Raw genomic sequence first — 22079 nt, 5'->3', positions numbered from 1 at the left:
GTTACATGTATGAGATGTACTGCCTTGCTGTGGAGAAACCTTACCTTTGTTGCAATGAGATTAACTTAAATGAAGAAAGTATTGAATTTATATTTTTCATATTTATAATGATGTTGATTTTCATTATTTTAATTTTGTATTGTGATGTGTTCAGAGTACATTTTCGTGAAGCTGAGCATATTAAAAAATTAACTGCTTTAAATCTCGTCCTTTTTTAATTATAACAACCTTCTGCTTTGTCCTCTGATGGTTAATTTTGGGCAGGTCAAGCATTCTGACGAATAATACAACACATGGAGGTCAAATCAAAATCAGCTGATTTCAAATGTTTGGCTTCATTTCATTATTTGACATCAGAAGATTTTTGCTAGGTCTTCGTGTATTTAAGTACAAATCTGTGTTGTTCATTCTTAAGTTTTTTTCGTGACATCCAGTGTAAATCAGCAATGGCGTATGTCTATGAAATTGTTTTAAATTGGAGTAGGTATATAGTACTTAATTAAAAGTGTAATTAATAAAGTTCTCTTTCAGACAACTAAGAATATTAAACAAATATTTCAAAAACAACAACAACAACAACAACAACAACAACAACAACAATGGTTTTCTGCTGAAGTACTATTTGCGGAGAAAAGTAATTATATAGCCCTGTTTGGATCGGCTTGGACATGACCGTTTCTATTGGCAATTCGTAAGCCAATGTTGGTTCCGTGCTGAGAACACCTGAATCTGTCATTATTATATGCCAATGGCGACAATTGTGTGGACTGAAAATTATTTAGCACCTGCCAATCAAACAAATGGCAGTTTAGGAAATTTTTCAAATTGGAGACTAATATTCAATGGCTGTAAAATAATGATGTGATTTATCTACATGCTCGGTTGCTTGTACTGCAGTTCCAATAGTTGAAATGAAAGCCTCTGTGAAGTCGACCACCATAGCACTATTGGATGAGGGAAATTTTTCTGTGCAAGTGGTTGTCGGTTTGAGTCCCAGGTAAGACATTGGTTTTAATTCATTACAAACTATGTTAAAATTAAAAACATTCAAATTATCAAGTTAATGTCAGTATAAAATTTAAAAAATTAAAAGTGGTCAGATCATTCGCCTCCCACCAAGACGATCCGCGTTTGGTTTCCAATGGGGTTCACCCTTGAATTTGTCACAAGAAGTAAAAACATGGTGGCATGTTGCCTTGAGTGGTGGGATTTCTCGAGGTTCTCCTTTTTCCCCTACCCAATCGACCAGGGAAAATTCTGTTATACTTTAATAGAGGTCACAGCTATGGGTTTTAGAAGTTGTACTACCAGGGGAGGTGGAGTTGTCGTGAACACTAAGGGTGCGATCACATGGGACCATGAACTACTTCAAGTAAAGATGTTCAACATGTTTCATCCGAGGTCATTTTTATTTAAACCTAACAGGCTGGCAAAGTAGTTCAGAACAACATTTCTTCTACATAAGCCTCCGATCGGCTGTTGAGATTTCAGAGTATAGACAGTCCTTTGCGAAAAAACTAAGATTGAGAATGTTCCAGGCCCAATTTCGTGTCATATTTTACCAACTGCAACATAAAAAGGTTAATAAAAAAATATAATCAATTGTTTAAAAAATATGGCTGATGGTAATTATATGACAGATGTTCACTTGCTCAAATAAATAGTATCCACAACATATTCATACGATAACAGTAGGCGATCGTTTTTTGTAACCTTAAATGTTCATATTTGTAAACATGTTAACTTAAACCTGTTCGCCTGAAGTAGTTCGGCATTATGTATAACCATGCTGTAAGAAATAAATACAGCACACACTAAAGTCTGCAACTGACCGATAGCGACAGGTGGCAGGCTGAACGCCTTGGCCTCGTGCAGCTTCAGTGGCAGCTGCAGGCGTAGTGCCGTGACGTGCTCGTCAGCGCACCAGTGGTCAGGCACGAGCAGCGCCAGCACCTGGGCACACAGCGTGGCGGCGGCGCAGGCCTGGGTAGCAGCTAGTAGCCACAGGCGGCGGACATGTCCCATCCTGCTCCCTGCGGACACACCAGCACCTGGGCACACAGCGTGGCGGCGGCGCAGGCCTGGGTAGCAGCTAGTAGCCACAGGCGGCGGACATGTCCCATCCTGCTCCCTGCGGACACATCAGCACCTGGGCACACAGCGTGGCGGCGGCGCAGGCCTGGATAACAGCTAGTAGCCACAGGCGGCGGACATGTCCCATCCTGCTCCCTGCGGACACACCAGCACCTGGGCACACAGCGTGACGGCGGCGCAGGCCTGGGTAGCAGCTAGTAGCCACAGGCGGCGGACATGTCCCATCCTGCTCCCTGCGGACACATCAGCACCTGGGCACACAGCGTGGCGGCGGCGCAGGCCTGGGTAGCAGCTAGTAGCCACAGGCGGCGGACATGTCCCATCCTACTCCCTGCGGACACATCAGCACCTGGGCACACAGCGTGGCGGCGGCGCAGGCCTGGGTAGCAGCTAGTAGCCACAGGCGGCGGACATGTCCCATCCTGCTCCCTGCGGACACACCAGCACCTGGGCACACAGCGTGGCGGCGGCGCAGGCCTGGATAGCAGCTAGTAGCCACAGGCGGCGGACATGCCCCATCCTGCTCCCTGCGGACACATCAGCACCTGGGCACACAGCGTGGCGGCGGCGCAGGCCTGCGTAGCAGCTAGTAGCCACAGGCGGTGGACATGTCCCATCCTGCTCCCTGCGGACACATCAGCACCTGGGCACACAGCGTGGCGGCGGCGCAGGCCTGGATAGCAGCTAGTAGCCACAGGCGACGGACATGACCCATCCTGCTCCCTGCGGACACACCAGCACCTGGGCACACAGCGTGGCGGCGGCGCAGGCCTGCGTAGCAGCTAGTAGCCACAGGCGGCGGACATGTCCCATCCTGCTCCCTGCGGACACATCAGCACATCTACACACAGAATGGCGATGGCACATGGCTGGGCGGTGGGAAATAGCCATAGGCGGCATACTCGCCCCATCCTGCTCCATGTGGACACATCAGCACATCTACACACATAATGGCGATGGCACATGGCTGGGCGGTGGCCAATAGCCATGTAACTACCCCCCTGCTTGCTTGACCTTTTCTCACACTCAATTTGGGACTAGGCGGAAGGCAACTACTTAAAAAAAAGTAATAAGAGAGCAGTGGTTAAGTAGTATATTCCAAACAACAATAAAGATTCTTACAAAATGGCAACAACAACTCTGCATAAAAGGGTAATATACTTTCAACTTATAACTCTTCATAAAAGGAGACTCACTTCCAAAATATCATAAATAGAATTAATTATAATATGGAGCAAAAATAACTACAAGACAGGGGTTCACAGCGCATCAGGGTAGCTCAGACTGTGCAACTTCGTTTTGCATCTTCCACGTGCATGAGTATACTAATGAACCACTAACATGCTATAGAATACTACTGTTTCCTGACCTGGTGCACCAGCGGACACATTGATAACCCAGTCTATACCACAATCTGTCCATAACAGCAATCAACACTCTCCCCTCCACTTATGATACAAATAATTTTCTCTTAGAGTTCCACACCTTAATAAAACCTTCCCTTCATCACAAAGATCATATTTGTATAACAAAAATATATGTATCACAGAAAAATATAATGCTTAAAATACTAGATAATACATGCCATTTTAAGGTACGTCGTGCAATCAGTACTGCTTGTAAATATAACATTCGACCAATACACTACCACAGCGAGTTTAAAAGAAACTCGGCTTTTTCTCACTAGATTTAATTTCACAAAAAAATCTATTAGTCATTTCCTCTGGATCAGTAAGAATGTTGTTCCAGCAATTTATAAATTCTTTAAGTATATTTTTAACACATATGTATCAAATTTAGCACTATACACAAAATATTGCAGCTTCCAATGGATTAATTCTATATTATTATAACTCCAGTTACTTATATATTGACAGTAGTATAGGAATGGGGCGCCTGGGACAGGTTCCTGGGAGAAGAGCGAGGAGCCGCTTCGTAAAATTGGATTATGACGTCAAGGCGGCCATCTTAGATGGTTGTGACCTTGACCTTTGACCTTGACCTTGACATTTGACCTTCAAAATGTGTCAAAATTGCCCAAAATCGGGCAAAATTTGTCCAAAATTCCTCAAAAATCGCCAAAATTTCCATTTCTGTGGAAAAAAAATTCCTTAATTCAAAAAATTCTCTTTTCGAGGGAAAAATTCCCGTTTCGAGGGAAAATTTCCCGTTTTTAGTCCTTAAAAATCCCAGCGGCTAAAAATGTCCATATGTAGGCTTAAGCATCCATGTCGACAGCCTCCGATAAGCCTCTGACGTCATCATGGATTATGACGTCACCGTTGCAATTTTCGTTACGGTCGCCATCTTTAACTTTTTTATTTATTATCCGATTTGAACGAAAAAAAATTTAAAATTTATAAAAAAATTCAATAATAAAATTTTAATAAATTTCCTATAAAAAACAAACATTTACGACACGGAGTTCGGAAACCTCGGTTCGAACCCGGCGAGTGCAAAAAAAATTAATTAAAACTGGCGACAGGCTCTTTCCTCAATGGTGGATGCAGGCAGACTGACTCCCACCACTTTTTTTCAAAGCATATATATCGTCACCTAGTATGACGTCATGTCCGCCATCTTGTCTTCGATGCTGGAAGCCATCATCTTTGTATCGTCGGCTAGAGTGCGCTGACGTCATGTTAGTTTAATTCTTACCCGCTAGAGTGCAGTAATCATTTATTACTAAGGTGCCCGCTATCTTGAAATTTGGTCGCCATCTTGAAAATCCGTAATTATTTAGCTAGAAATTCGGGAAAAAGTTCAAAATTCATTAAATAAATCGCTCATTAATTTACATATTGATTCGATCCGCTCCAGTCCTTGGTTCGATCCCTGGGCGATACAAATAATCTTAATTTTTATGTAAAAATACCTAAAAAATGACAGGTTCGAAAATAAAAACACTGCAAGTTCTTTTACAAACATAATATTTATTACATAATTTCTATTTTACTACAGGATCACCTGCGAAATTTAGCAACCTTACAAACATTTAGGTCCGCATAGGCGTGAAATGACTAATTCTTAGCTCCAATCGGTTTATACTAGAAAGAGTCCAACCATATCCTTTACAGACATAGTCCTCCTCTTCTTGACAGAGTTTCTGGATACCTTGTTTAACAGTTTGCTTGACATCGTTAGAACTGTAAATTACTGCAGCCGATGTCTTGAATGCACACTTCTTCACTTTGTCATCGAACGGATAAGGCTTTCCATATATACAGTCCAACCACAAGTTATATTTCAAAGGTCCGTTTGTTGCTACGTCATCAGTAAGCTGATTGATTATGTCCTGTCTGATATCATCAAGAAAATTACAAATGTCCTTCGATTCACTTAACGTACTTGGATAATAGTAGTCTTTCAATGTTCCACGAAACGCAGACTGCGCCAAGTAGAAGCCATTATCGTTCACTTGTAATGCTCCGATCACAGTCTTAGGTTCATTTTCATGTTCAGATGCCACAGCAATCGGTTGCTGCACATCAGTTTTTTTACTTGTACGCTCACGAGCCACCAATCTAAACTCAGGAGTCGTAATTGCTGCAGGTAGTTCAGCAGTAGGCGCACGGACTTCACCTTTACAGTTTATCACATGTCGGCGCAAATTATCAATTCGAGTAAACCTTTTATTACACTCGTCACAGCGAAACTTCATGCGTGAAGGATTCTTCGTACATTTACTCCTCTCATGTCTCCGTACAACATGTGCAAATGCAAACGCCATGTCACAGTAGCCACAAGGATGCCTAGTTGAAGACAAACCCGAACCAGATGTCGCTGTTACTGCAACTGTACCATTTCCAGGCATACTCTTATGCACATCAATGCATCGTTGTTGTATAGAAACCTTTACTTTCTGCCGCACTGCAGGACCTTTACATGACTCCAAGTGATGCTTCAAATTAGCATTTCTTGTAAATTGCTTCCGACACTTAATACAACCAAACATTTTACGATAAGGGTTCTTGGCACATTCTCTCTTCTCGTGTCGACGAGCATTGCTGATGTTTGAGAAAATCTTGTCACAGTAACGACATCGATGTTCGTTAGTTGTTGACGATTCGCCATCCATTGAAGTCTCCATCGAGGGCGAAACAACGTTCGTCGAGGGTTCCTGTACAGCCAGCACTACCGGCATTAAAGTCTCTTCTATTGGTAGTATCACGTCTGTTGAAATCTCCTCCAATGTTGACATCGTCGTTGCACACGTGATCTGCTCCTTCTCCATCGTAGCTGTCGTCAAGGTTCCCGTAGTCGATGGTACAACCTCCATCGAGTTCGACGTTAAAGTCGGTAAAGATGCCATCGAGTTCGCAAGTACAGGTAATTACGCAACTTATGCACCAGAAGAAACAAACTAGGTGATCCATACACCGTCGACGTCAGTAACAAACTGAGCATCCTGCTGTCTAGGACTCGCTTATATACATGCACCGGATGGAATAATATGCTAGTCAAATCAAGAAAATATACAATAATACTATAGTCAAATCTACAAATTAAAAAAGAGGATCATTTGATCGAAAAAAAATTCGATCTCTCCAATATACGCCAGGCTCCAAGAGCTACAATTCGCGTCATCATATCCATCTATATTTTGCTCCTATGCTTCAATTAACCATTAGCTTCAAGTGCTCCAACAGCTCCATCAGCTCCAACACGTAATGTACGCAATGTACGCACAATACATGCAATTTACGTGCAATAAACGGAACGTACACACAGTACACACAGGAAACGGAATGTACACACAGTACACACACAGGAAACGGAACGCACACACAGTACACACAGGAAACGGAACGTACACACAGAAAAAGGAACGTATAAACAATACACACAGGAAACGGAACGTACACACAGAAAACGAAACGTACACACAGTACACACAGGAAACGGAACGAACACGCAAATTACATGCAATTTACGCAAAGTACACGCAATGTACGCAATATATATGCAATGTACACACAATGACTACGCTTCGTTCGCGCAGGACAAGCATTTAATGAAAACGAAGCACGTTTGGACGGAAATTCTATAAAACGAAAGCTCATTTAACGAAAAGGAGGCACATTCTCTCGTTCATTCAACTTGGTAGGATGCGATCGTCAATGATAAGTTAGGATATAATCTCTCCAACAGTCTATGAATCCAACAGTTTATATTTCCATTAGCCATCGACTCCAACAGTCATTGGCTCCAACAGTCATTGGCTCCAACAGTCATTGGCTCCAACAGTCATTGGCTCCAACAGTCATTGCCTCCAACAGTCATTGGCTCCAACGGCCTTTTGGATCATCAGCTCCAATGATATTTGGTTAGAATGCTACGACTCTAAGAGACTATGAGACTACAATTCTACGAGTGTACAAGACTCCTTCAACTACCTTCAAGTGTACAAAGCTCCAACTACTTCAGCAGCATTATGTTATAAGATTACATGACTGCATGTTTGCATAGCTACAAGTCAACGAGGCTACTTGACTACGTAGCTACAAGTATACGAGGCTCCAAGACATCATGACTACGCGACTACGAGCCATGAGGTAACGAGACTACGTGACTACGGGTATTCAAGCTTACGAGACTGCGAGGCTACAGAGCTACGAAGCTTCTAGAACATAAGTTTACGAGACTGCGAGAATACAGGACTACAAGTCTACACGAGTACTTGACTACTTCTTAGCTCCAACAGCTCCAAATGGCTCCAACAGCTCCAACAGCCTCCAAATGCTTAACACAGCTCCAAATGGCTCCAAATGCTCCAAAAGGCCTCCAAATGCTTGACAGCTCCAAATGCTCTAAATAGCTCCAACAGCTCCAACAGCTCCAAATGGCTCCAAACGGCCTCCAAATGGCTCCAACAGCTCCAACAGCCTCCAAATGCTTAACACAGCTCCAAATGGCTCCAAATACTCCAAACGACCTCCAAATGTTTGACAGCTCCAAAAGGCTCCAAATGTCTCCAACAGCTCCAAATGCTCCAAATGGCTCCAACAGCCTCCAAATGCTTAACACACAGCAGCAAATGCTTCAAAAGGCTCCAATTATCGCATCTGTCTTCGTCGGCAGTAGTATATAAATGAGGCTACTGCGGCAGGCGTCAGGGTGTGGTGCCTGTGGTGCCGACCGCCATCTTGGATTGTGACGTCACGGCGGCCATCTTGGACTCAAAAAATTCCTCAAAATTCCTCATTATTGACTCAAAATGACTCAAAATTTCCCGTTTTCGAGGGAAAATTTCCCATTTTATTCCTCAAAAATCCCAGCATTTGAAAATTCCTAAAACTGGCTTAAGCATCCTTAACTCAAGCCAGCGTTAAGCCATTTATAGGATTATGACGTCACCGTTGCAATTTTCGTTACGCCTGACATCTTGAAAATCCGCAATTTTTATGTTAGAAAATCGGGAAAATTTTTAAAAATCATTAAAAAAAATTATTTGATCGAATTAAATAAAAATCTTAAAAACCACTGTTGCAGTTATCGTTACGGTCGCCGTCTTGGATTATATAAATTTTACATATTTCGTTACACCCGCCATCTTGGTTGAGTACCATGTCATTCTTACACTTTATGTTACGACCACCATATTGGATCCTATTAATGTTGCAATTATCGTTATGGTCACCATCTTAAAATTTAGACGCCATCTTGAAAATCCGTAATTTTAATGCTAGAGATTCGGGAAAAGATTTAAAAATCATTAAAAAAATTAATTAATCGAATTAAATAATAAAAAATCCTTAAAACCACCGTTGCACATTTTCGTGATGACCACCATCTTGAAATCACCCGCTGGAGGTCACCATATTGTTTTCGTCCGCTAGAGTGTGCCGATACCATGTTGGTATAATTATCTGGTCACCATACCTTTGTCCTCAACTGTTGACATTGAACATTGACCTTGACCTTGAACTTTAACGTTGACCTTGAAATTTGACCTTGACCTTGAAATTTGACCTTGACTTTGAACTTTGACCTTGACCTTGAAAATTGACCTTGACCTTGAACTTTGACCTTGACCTTGAAATTTGATTTTGACCTTGAAATTTGACCTTGACCTTGAAATTTGACCTTGACCTAGAAATTTGACATTGTCCTTGAATTTTGACCTTGACCTTGAACTTTGACCTTCACCTTGAAATTTGATCTAGACCTTGAAATTTGACCTTGACCTTGTCGACCCTCATGGATCCGACATTTTATGTTCAGTACATGCTACCAGGAGCTACCACCTGCTGGAGTATTCCATATTGTGCGTGTACTTGTATTATAGAGTACATTTCAATCTGGTTAATTTTATTCTAACTCGCTACAGTGCAGTAATCATTTATTATGGAGGTGCCCCCCGCCATCTTGAAATTCGGCCGCCATCTTGAAATCACGTAATAATGTAGCTAGAAAAGCGGGAAAAAATCCAAAATTCATTAAATAAATTTGTAATCCATATATTGATTGATTGGACCGACTAAGGTCCTTGGTTCGATCCCTGACCGATACAAAACAACTTAAATTAAAAAATACTAAAAAAGTGTTAGGTTTGAGATAGTAAAAACACCACAAGTTCTTTTAAAAAAAATTTATTACATAAATTCAATACACTACTACAAGTACAAAAAAAAAACACTGACAAATTACCAAAGCCTTTTGGATTCCACGATTCAAACAGTCTTCTTATTGTACGGACTAAGCCTTTTACATGACTTTAAATGTCTATCCGATCCGTTCATCACCACAGCCAGAGACGGACTGAAGTTCATAGCACTTATATAGTCTCATTAGCCGGTACAACACATGGGTCAAATCAATAACCATGTTCATTATACGTCTCGGAGCATTTTTTATAATGTCGATGTAAGCTATCGAGACGTGAAATTAGTTTATTGCACTTATTACACTGAAATTGTATTCTTTGAACATTATTAGAACAACCGCTTCTTTCATGTCTGCGCGCATTTGAAGTTCTAGTAAATGATGCACCACAGTATTTGCACTGATGCGAAGTACGCTCTTCATTAATTGAAGTATTCAATGCTGATGAAACTTCGGATGACGGTGGTACCACGACTGATAAGGTCTCCTCCAATGTTGTCGTTCTCGTTGCCAACGGGATCTGCACCTTCTTCGTCGTCGTTGACGTCAAGGTTCCCGTAGACGATGGTACAACGTTCATCATGTTCGTCGTTAAAGTCGGTAAAGATACCATCAAGTTCGCAAGTTCAAGTAATTACGCGACTTATGCACCAGATGAATCAAACTAGGTGATCCTTGCAACGTCGTCGTCAGTAACAAACTGAGCGACCAGATGTATAGGACTCGCTTATATACATGCACCGGATGGAATAATACGCTAGTCAAATCAAGAAACATTTACAATAATACTATAGTCAAATCTACAAATTAAAAAAGAGGATCATTTGATCGAAAAAAAAATTCGATCCCTCCAATATACGCCAGGCTCCAAGAGCTACAATTCACGTCATCATATCCATCTATATTTTGCTCCTATGCTTCAATTGACCATTAGCTGCAAGTGCTCCAACAGCTCCATCAGCTCCAACACGTAATGAACGCAATGTACGCACAATACATGCAATTTACATGAAATAAATGTATTGATCACTCAGTACACACAGGAAACGGAACGTACACACAGTACACACAGGAAACGGAACGTACACACAGTACACACAGGAAACGGAACGTACACACAGGAAACGGAACGTACACACAGTACACACAGGAAACGAAACATACACACAGTACACACAGGAAACGGAACGTATACACACAGTACACACAGAAAACTGAACGTACACACAGTACACATAGGAAAAGGAACGTACACACAGTACACACAGGAAAAGGAACGTACACACAGTACACACAGGAAACAGAACGTACACACAGTACACACACAGGAAATGGAACGTTTACACACTGTACACACAGGAAACGGAACATACACGCAGTACACACAGGAAACGGAACGTACACACAGTACACACAGGAAACATAACGTACACACAGGAAACGAAACGTACACTTAGTATACACAGGAAACGGAACGTACACACAGAAAACGAAACGTACACACAGTACACACAGGAAACGAAACGTATACACACAGTACACACAGAAAACGGAACGTACACACAGTACACACAGGAAACAGAACGTACACACAGGAAACGAAACATACACACAGTACACACAGGAAAGGAAACGTATACACACATTACACACAGGAAACGGAATGATCACACATACATTAGCGGAAACACACAGGCTTAGTTGGAAATCAGAATACAAGAAATAAAAACATTAAATTTTTACTTTCAATATTTTATTACTTCTCAACATTACACAAATACAAGTAAAAGAAGCCATTATTGTATGTAGCCAGCTTTCCTCAGTTCTTTGAGTATGAAGGATATTTCTTTGATGCACGAATAGTTTCCTGCACAAAGCGAGTCATGTAGAAGTCTTAGCCGGTCAACCAATATGTTTGGATTTTTCCATGATGTGTAATCAATCTCTTCTACCACCATCTTACTTGCTTGTTTATTATAAATACTGTTAATATCACATTCGTCCCAGTGATCATAATAAGCATTATCAGATTTATTTATTATAACAAGACGTTTCCATCGTTTCGGTCTCAGGACATCGCCACATTCTTCGATCTTGTCAGCTCTAGGTGCTTCATCACAGTCTATGCCTTTGTCAACAGCCTCAGAGTCACTGTAACAATCAATCACTGTAGAAGACATCCTCTTCACCCAGATTACCGTATGAATTCGCTATCGATGATGTCGAAGTGTCTTCATCGTCTTCATGCTTCCTTTTTAGGAGTCCATCATTTTTACAAAGAATGGAGGATCTACTGAATATAGGCTTGAATGTATTCTCACTTTTCACGGTGTTGATACTTCCATTAGTTTCAGTCTTCCCGAAGCCATTAGCATCCTTCAATTTATGTTCTTCCTCACGATCGGGTGAGCTAATACCATCACGCTCAGGACAAGGAAAATTATTGTCGTAATGCAGATCACTCTTCTTTAGTATAGTGGATCCATCGGTGTCCTCTATGCCGTAAGTAGGGAGAGTGAAGGGGTTCTGTGACCGATGTAAACATTGAAATGTAAACACCGGCCCCAGTACCCCCATGGGCGCCGCCATCTTGTTTCATGGGGGCCGCCATCTTGTCTCACGGAGGCCGCCATTGTTGTTGACATTGGTTACCAGGGCGCGCCACTGTCTGCTGGAGGCCGCCATCTTAGTTCAGCCTTTAGTTACCGGAGCGCGCCACCGTCGCTCCGAAGGTGGGAATTGTATACAAAAAAACCTGGGCGCTGGGTGGATTCGATCCCTGGGACGCACCAACGTCGTGGTTAGGAGGCGGACACCTTGACCACTAGACCACGGGACCAGATGAAGTATGGGGAATTAAATAACGAACATAAGCTTTAAAGAAGCTATGCCTAAAAGAAGCTATGTATTTAAAAGCAATACTAGCTATACTTAAAATTCGAAAAGCAAACCCCCCACCCCAAGTATGTCTTAAACCCCCGCCATTATGCTTAACCGCCATATAGTTAAATTTAAAAAAAAATATATGTCTATAACCCCCCACCCCAAGTATGCCTCAAACCGCCATGTCTTTAAATTAAAAAAGAAATAAAACATGTCTTTAAACCCCCACCACTCCACAACCGCCAGAAACCTCGCTCGTGCGCCGGCGACCAGGAATGTGTTTACCTGCTGGGTGACAGTGAAAGTGTTTACCACAGAGAAACAACGTCAGGCCATCGCTGCGTACTGGAAAGGAGCAAGCACATGCTTAAAGACCCCGCCTTACTAGCTATGCCTATAGACCCCACCTTACTAGCTATGCCTATAGACCCCACCACTCCACAATCGCCGCCATGTTTAAATTTCGAAAAATAAAATATCGCTATGCCTATAGACCTCACCACTCCACAACCACCATGTCCTAAAAAAAAATATGTTAAAATCAACCACCGCCATATTAGCTATGACTAAACCACTCCAACCCCCCACTACGAGTATGCTTAATTGCCATATTTAAATTTCGAAAAGAAATAAAATATGCTATATTTAAATTTTAAAAAATTCAGCCATACTAGCTATGCTTAAAACAAACATAACCTCAAAAATCCCGCGCAGAGAGAGCGAGATGTTGCCTGCTGGAGCGTCACTCGTAAACTGCGCAATTATAATCCCCACATCATATTATAAGCATAATAATGTCTGTAAAAAAAATGCTTTAAGTAATAAGCATATAAATGTGTTTAGCATAGTCACTATTTCGTCGAGTAAAACAAATATTATAAATATAGAAAATAAACATAGTTAACCATATTTAAATTTCGAAAATAACCCGCCATGTTTCAGTATGCTTAAAAGCCCCCACCCGCCATATTAGCTATGACTAAAGAAACATAACCTCAAAATCCCGCGCAGAGAGAGCGAGATGTTGTCCGCTGGAGCGTCACTCATAAACTGCGAAATTATAATCCCCACATCATATTATAAGCATAATAAAGGCACAATGTTGTATGCTTAAAACCCCCGCCATACTAGTTATGTCTATACCGCCATGATGTAAGCTTAAAACACACACACCCCAAGTATGCCTAAAAGAAACCCCTGCCATACTATCTATGCCTAAACCGCGAAATTTAAATTTCCAACAGCCATATTTAAAGTTGGAAAAGAAATAAAATACCGCCATGTTTAAATATCGAAAAGCAAATACCGCAACCCCACCACCCAGCATATGTTTAAAACAAACACCACCATACTAGCTATGACTAAATACCTGAGAGAAACATAACCTCAAAAAGGCGCCATACCAGCTATGTCTACCCCACCCCCACCACCAGTATGCTTAAAACAAACACCACCATACTAGGTATGACAAAATACCCGGAGCAACATTACCTCAAAAAAGGCACCATACTAGCTATGTCTACCCCACTCCCACCACCAGTATGCGTAAAAGCCCCGCCATACCAGCTATGACTAAAGAAACATAACCTCAAAAATCCCGCGCAGAGAGAGCGAGATGTTGCCTGCTGGAGCGTCACTCATAAACTGCGCAATTATAACCCACACATCATATTATAAGCATAATAATGGTTTTAAAAAAATGCTTTCAGTATTAAGCATAGTTAAATTTTATAATATTAGGAAAACAGAAAATAAGAATAGTTAGGACCCCTACAGTTAACACATAGCGTTAAGTAATTAAAAATAAAATGTAGCTGCGGCACGATCGCCAGAAACAAATTACGTATGTTACCGAGGTAATAAAAAAAATAGCAAATAAGCATACATAAAAAAAATTACCGGAACGCATCCCCGCCAACCCCGGCGATATGTAACAAATAAATTTAAATAAATGTTGTACAAACATCCGTGTAGGAAAGAGGGTTGAACCAACGCTCGTGCGCTGCTGATGCGCCGTAGCGTTAAGTAATAAACAAAATAAAAATAAACTGTAGATGCCGCACGATCGCCAGAAACAAATTACGTATGTTACCGAGGTAATAAAAAAAATAAACTATAGGTGCCACCCCCACTCCTAGTATGCTTAAAAACCCCACCATACTAGCTATGCCTAAATCATTTGCAGCCATGCTTAAAAACCCCCACCATACTAGCTAAGACTAAATGGAGTGCCACATACACACACCGCCATCTTTAATGTCACAGAGGAGAGCGAGAAACGTAACGTAAAATATGCTTGAAGTAATAAGCATAGTTAAAATTATAATATTGTAAAGACATAAAAATAAGCATAGTTTAAAAACGTAAATTACCATTTAATAGTACTGCAACAGATAACATATACCATAGCGATAGCATGAATAAGCATAGTTAGGACCCTATGGTACAGCAGTTGTGCGAAGTGCTAAAAGCAAAAATTAAACCCTACAGTCAACACGTAGCGTTAAGTAATTAAAAATAAAATGTAGATGCTGCATGAACGCCAGAAACAAATTACGTATGTTACCGAGGTAATAAAAAAAATAGCAAATAAGCATACATAAAAAAAACCACCGGAACGCATCCTGCCCACCCCGGCGACTTGTAACAAATAAATTTAAATAAATGTTGTACAAACGCCCCTGTAGGAAAGAGTGTTGAACGATCGCTCGTGCGCCTTAGCATTAAGTAATAAACATAGTTAAAATAAAAAACCGCACGGAGTGGGCGAAGACCCAGAAAAAACAAGAACACCGACCCGTTCAGCTGCGGCACGAAGCAAATAAGCATACATAAAGAAAAACTCAGTGGAACGCACCCAGTCCAACACGGTGACATGTAATTAAAAATTAAAAAAACGCAGACGAAAAGAGATATTAAAAATAGTAACACCTATATACGCCGTGTGGAGAGCAAGCCGCACAACCGTCAGCGATTAACGATAAGTAAATTTATAAAATATATTACAAATCGGGAGCACACGTCTGTACTCCGTACACGCACTCTGAAAACTGTTGACAAATTCCTGGTGCGACGAAAGCCAGCGAGAAAAGAAAGTTAATTTTTCGACCCTGGCCCGCCGCGTAATATAAGAGCTTGCAGCAGATTTCACGGAACACGCCTAAGCGTGGAACACAATTAAAAACGTACAGCCCAGTGATACATGAAACCGCCGAACGCATGTGACAAAAAAATTACCATAAATAACAAAAAAAATTAAAACATAACAAAAACAATCAAAATGCACTCACAAACGCAATACAGCACAATGCAGATAAAACCTCAGCAGTGAAAACTCCCACGAAATAATACTCGCTTAATGAGACACCATGATGCAAAGAGTAAAAAGACATCCCTATAAGTAAAATAAAACAAACGCGGAACCGACAGAAAACATTGATATGACGTAATAAAATAAACCATCGACAGCAAGAAAGGTAATAAAAATACTAATTCAGTTATACATTGAGGAAATAAATAAGGACGGACCCCCAAATACCACTAGGCTAAACACTACCCATAAGTAAATCCCAATAAACCAAAACATATCTACGAGAACAAATACCACACTCTCCAACACACCAAATGGCATGGCCCGATAAATGACAACACAAATAAATATCAATAACCATAAATACCTACATCCTCAAAATATGTTATTAAGCAACCGAAACATAAGAAACATACACTACAACCCACATAAGACCTCGCGAACGAACGGCACAACACCAGAGACAAAACATGCTATTCCCATTTGTTAAAAAGACGCACATACGAGTCTTTAGTGCTAGCCCAGCTAGTATACATTCATTAATAAATAAAATCGGTTATAGTATTTGTGTAGTCATTAAATAGGAAGTACAAAGCGATATAGCCACAAGATGTTATTAAATATAGTAATAAAGTGTATGTATAGCCATTAAATAATAATATATGTAAGTAAAACGTGTTATACCCTAAACGAAATACCTGCAGGTTTATATAGTCAAACATTGTAGGAATATAAACATAAGTCGTTTGAACGGTCTGTGTAATACAAATGCTTATCATCAGCTCTGACTAATATATCTTTCATATAAGTAAACTAGTTCCCGGCTATAAACATAGCATGTTATTCTAATAAACTATGTATCATTGCAAGTATAAAGACCCCAATATACCGCTAACTAATTTGAAATAGTCATACCATCATTACTAAATAATCATACAAACAAACATTAACAAGCTACCCATCCGTCCCTTTCGCTCATGACATAGTGTGTGGTGTTCTAAATAAGGAGTGAAAGAATATTATATGAGTCATGTTGTAAATGCTTATAAGATTAATGTTAACTTTCCATCAAGGCTAGATAAAAAAACAATATATAGTGGTAGATGAATAATCAGAGACCAACTATAGACTTCATACTAGTAAATAATAATAATCAAGGATATATCGGGGTACATATAAGAACCTATATAACTACACCCAATAAGCATAGGAAGCTCTTGCGTTAATAACAAGACGTAAAATAAAAGGTTACTGGTTCAGTTAAGAATCTATATTCTACTACTATGCATTCCATTAAGCATAAGAAGCACTATAATCCCATTCCGACGAAACCTGAATAGAACACACCAGTAATGTTTGTGAAAGAACACACGAGGATATTCATACTAATAACCACTTAGCCAAAATTCGTTTACAGACATAGCAAACACCGATTCGACGATGGTCCAGGACACGACAGACGCCTCGGCGGACCACTAGTAACTTTCACATTGCTTGAGGGCAGACGGTAATAACACACACGCAGCCGCCCCCGAAAACAAGCCCCACAGCTGTAATGCTGGATAAAATAATATATTAAAATATGTAAAACAACAAGGATGCCTTGCAAACTATTAATTATGCCACCCATGCCTTTAAATCATATATCGTGAACAACGAAGCCCGACAACAACTTTCAAGTGACAAGGAGTAAAGAAGGAAATAATAATTACATGTGGTGTACGAATACTCATTGCCCACCAACTATGTACTACCTACTAGTGCTAATCCATGTATTGCCAGAGACATAAAATAACCAATTATTACTATCTTTACATTAAAATAAATATAGTGTCAGGATAATACTAATAATAAGTATTGAAGTAACTGAAGCGTGTACACAAACAAAACTGTATATTCCTCATCATAAACGTTCCTTGAATTTCTACCCCAACATATATAATTCTTTAATATTATCATAATATAGTTACCAGAAATAACAAGTCAACTCGAAAAAACCAAACAACGCCTACAGGCATATTGCAACCTACATCGAAACGAGCACAAGACGCAAACCCAGACACTTCATAAACCCACAGAGATGGCAAGGAGATATTACATTCCACATACTACAGATGCTGTACTAAAAAGACACGAATATGCCAATGAGAACAGGTGTAACCGCCATAACTGAAAGTACTATATAAAAGAAACAATACATTAATACCACCGAAAATATCACAGAGCCTCAAAAAAAAAAAACACAAGACAGGAGAATGAACTAAAAAAACAATTTCAAAAGTCTAAACTAAACAGAAAATTAGGTAAATATTGTCGTATACACATGAGAGTACAATTAAGTAGAAATATATATTAAAAAAATTACATTACCTAGCGTAAGAAAAACGCATTCAGAAAGACCAGACATCGCTTCCCCTCGCAAAAATGTTCAATGGTAATATTCACAATCCCTAATAACATACATGTGAAATAGAAAGAGTTAGACACCGACTTTAAAGAGACAACCACTCGTTAAAGACGTGTAAAAGTTAAAGGACTAAGCTAAATGAATATAATGAAGCGTGCGACGAAACACGTTTCCTATAATAAATGTCACATCCCAAATAAATTAAATTCATTATTTAAAAGAAAAAGTTTTTTTTTATGTTCACCTAAACGAAATCTAAGTTAAAAAACCCATATGGAAGAGAGATTCCGCATTATAATTAAGTATATTGAAAGGAATTGCGAACTCTAGAGACCCTCCTTGTTCGCACAAATCATTTTAATTATGTATGTTCGCACACAAGTTGAGAAAAATGGATTAGTGTAAGAAATTTGATGTTTGCTCAAGTGCTATGTAGTGACAAGAAACGATAGATACGGAATTATGTATATTTAGATACCAACAATACAATTATAACAATTTAAATACGAAACATATAAAAAAAATCCTCGGGTATGTCGTATATCTAGAACCATACTGTCACCACTAGTTGCCTGTACACATAATGAAGTAATAATAAAACATCCCATGGTTACAAACAGAAATATTACAAAAATATGCACTTAACAATGACTTAGGTTATCCAGAAGCATATAGTTATAAATATACAATTAAAAAGCAAACCAAATTACCAATAATATGGAATCACTTCAAAAAAAAGTAAACAAAGTTCAGACATTACAAACACAGAAAGGTGAAAAAACGCAAATCGATCAGTAAGATGAAGCTTCAAAGACCAATTCCCTCGTGGATAAAGGATGATAATCATTGCAGTAGCACACATTGTCCCACATATTTATCGAAACACAAGGTTAGATCGTAACACACACACACACACGACTTCCAGGATGTTTCCACCATCATGTTTGGAACCTTTATACTTATTTTAAATCTAAATTTACATTGATTAACAACGATAACTGTAATATATAAACAACAGCACCGATAGTAGCTAAACACAACACACTTAATAGAATATTCTCCATCACTTTCACAAAACCATCCGTGAAATTAAAATGAAGCAGCCAAGAAAAAAAGTATCGATATAAAGACAAACTCTGCCGGCCACCGCAGCCCAGCACATGTTGCCAGACGTATCCTTCACAGACAGAAGGGGTTGCCAGTGCGCAACCAATATGTAATTATTGTAAAAGACGCATCTAAAAAAAATCAAACATGTACGTTATGATGAGGAATATACAGTTTTGTTTGTGTACACGCTTCAGTTACTTCAATACTTATTATTAATATTATCCTGACACTATATTTATTTTAATGTAAAGATAGTAATAATTGGTTATTTTATGTCTCTGGCAATACATGGATTAGCACTAGTAGGTAGTACATAGTTGGTGGGCAATGAGTATTCGTACACCACATGTAATTATTATTTCCTTCTTTACTCCTTGTCACTTGAAAGTTGTTGTCGGGCTTCGTCGTTCACGATATATGATTCAAGGCATGGGTGGCATAATTAATAGTTTGCAAGGCATCCTTGTTGTTTTACATATTTTAATATATTATTTTATCCAGCATTACAGCTGTGGGGCTTGTTTTCGGGGGCGGCTGCGTGTGTGTTATTACCGTCTGCCCTCAAGCAATGTGAAAGTTACTAGTGGTCCGCCGAGGCGTCTGTCGTGTCCTGGACCATCGTCGAATCGGTGTTTGCTATGTCTGTAAACGAATTTTGGCTAAGTGGTTATTAGTATGAATATCCTCGTGTGTTCTTTCACAAACATTACTGGTGTGTTCTATTCAGGTTTCGTCGGAATGGGATTATAGTGCTTCTTATGCTTAATGGAATGCATAGTAGTAGAATATAGATTCTTAACTGAACCAGTAACCTTTTATTTTACGTCTTGTTATTAACGCAAGAGCTTCCTATGCTTATTGGGTGTAGTTATATAGGTTCTTATATGTACCCCGATATATCCTTGATTATTATTATTTACTAGTATGAAGTCTATAGTTGGTCTCTGATTATTCATCTACCACTATATATTGTTTTTTATCTAGCCTTGATGGAAAGTTAACATTAATCTTATAAGCATTTACAACATGACTCATATAATATTCTTTCACTCCTTATTTAGAACACCACACACTATGTCATGAGCGAAAGGGACGGATGGGTAGCTTGTTAATGTTTGTTTGTATGATTATTTAGTAATGATGGTATGACTATTTCAAATTAGTTAGCGGTATATTGGGGTCTTTATACTTGCAATGATACATAGTTTATTAGAATAACATGCTATGTTTATAGCCGGGAACTAGTTTACTTATATGAAAGATATATTAGTCAGAGCTGATGATAAGCATTTGTATTACACAGACCGTTCAAACGACTTATGTTTATATTCCTACAATGTTTGACTATATAAACCTGCAGGTATTTCGTTTAGGGTATAACACGTTTTACTTACATATATTATTATTTAATGGCTATACATACACTTTATTAATATATTTAATAACGTCTTGTGGCTATATCGCTTTGTACTTCCTATTTAATGACTACACAAATACTATAACCGATTTTATTTATTAATGAATGTATACTAGCTGGGCTAGCACTAAAGACTCGTATGTGCGTCTTTTTAACAAATGGGAATAGCATGTTTTGTCTCTGGTGTTGTGCCGTTCGTTCGCGAGGTCTTATGTGGGTTGTAGTGTATGTTTCTTATGTTTCGGTTGCTTAATAACATATTTTGAGGATGTAGGTATTTATGGTTATTGATATTTATTTGTGTTGTCATTTATCGGGCCATGCCATTTGGTGTGTTGGAGAGTGTGGTATTTGTTCTCGTAGATATGTTTTGGTTTATTGGGATTTACTTATGGGTAGTGTTTAGCCTAGTGGTATTTGGGGGTCCGTCCTTATTTATGTAACACCCCTCGTGCCTCAAAATTGAATTATTTGGAATTAATTAAAAGGAGCCTTGGAAACTTGCTGGATACAAAAAAAAAATAAGTTAAATAAATAAATGGATTTACCAGAGGCGGCACGAGTTGGGGAACAAACAAAATTTAGGAACTTCCTGTAACAAGCAAGGAGGAAGTTGGTGTGGATCGATAAAATCAATAAATAAAAACTACACAATTAACTTGATCTATAGTTTCCCTGTTTTATTTGCCCTGATGAATTATCATGTTTCAATTATTTTAACATACATACAAAAGGTTTTAACAATTTTCCAAGATTAACAAAAGGAAAACGAAATTGGGGCCGGCCCGGCTTACTGAGAATAATTTACATTTTTAGTTTGAACTATAAACATTTGCATTATGAGTTTCACACCCAAAGTTGGATGGATCCGATGATTACATTGATAATTAGTTCTATTTGTTTTACATTTTCTTGAGAAAAACACTGGTCGCTGGTGGGTTGGTCATCCTCTTATGATAGTTCGTAGCTAGGTAAGGGGGAAATGTTGAATTTACATTACCACCCCGGGATCTTCAAAACGATCACGTCGGGTAGTAGAAATGTTTCTTCTAATTTTTCTTCCCACGGAACAGGGAAGGGGGAGGCCACGAGATGGGAGCATCAATCTCTCCCTGTCATGGAACCCTGTCAAAACAGGGGAGTTGCCCAGCACGCTGCCATCGTGGAGTCAGCCAGGGTCTGGAGCTCGCGAATTGCGCGGCAGGACGCGGATGATTTCTTCATTATTAAATTTAAAAGAGAAAAATTTCTAA

Source organism: Bacillus rossius, chromosome 3 (genome assembly GCF_032445375.1).
Source record: "Bacillus rossius redtenbacheri isolate Brsri chromosome 3, Brsri_v3, whole genome shotgun sequence".
Lineage (NCBI taxonomy): Eukaryota > Metazoa > Arthropoda > Insecta > Phasmatodea > Bacillidae > Bacillus > Bacillus rossius.
This window is presented reverse-complemented; position numbering follows the sequence as displayed.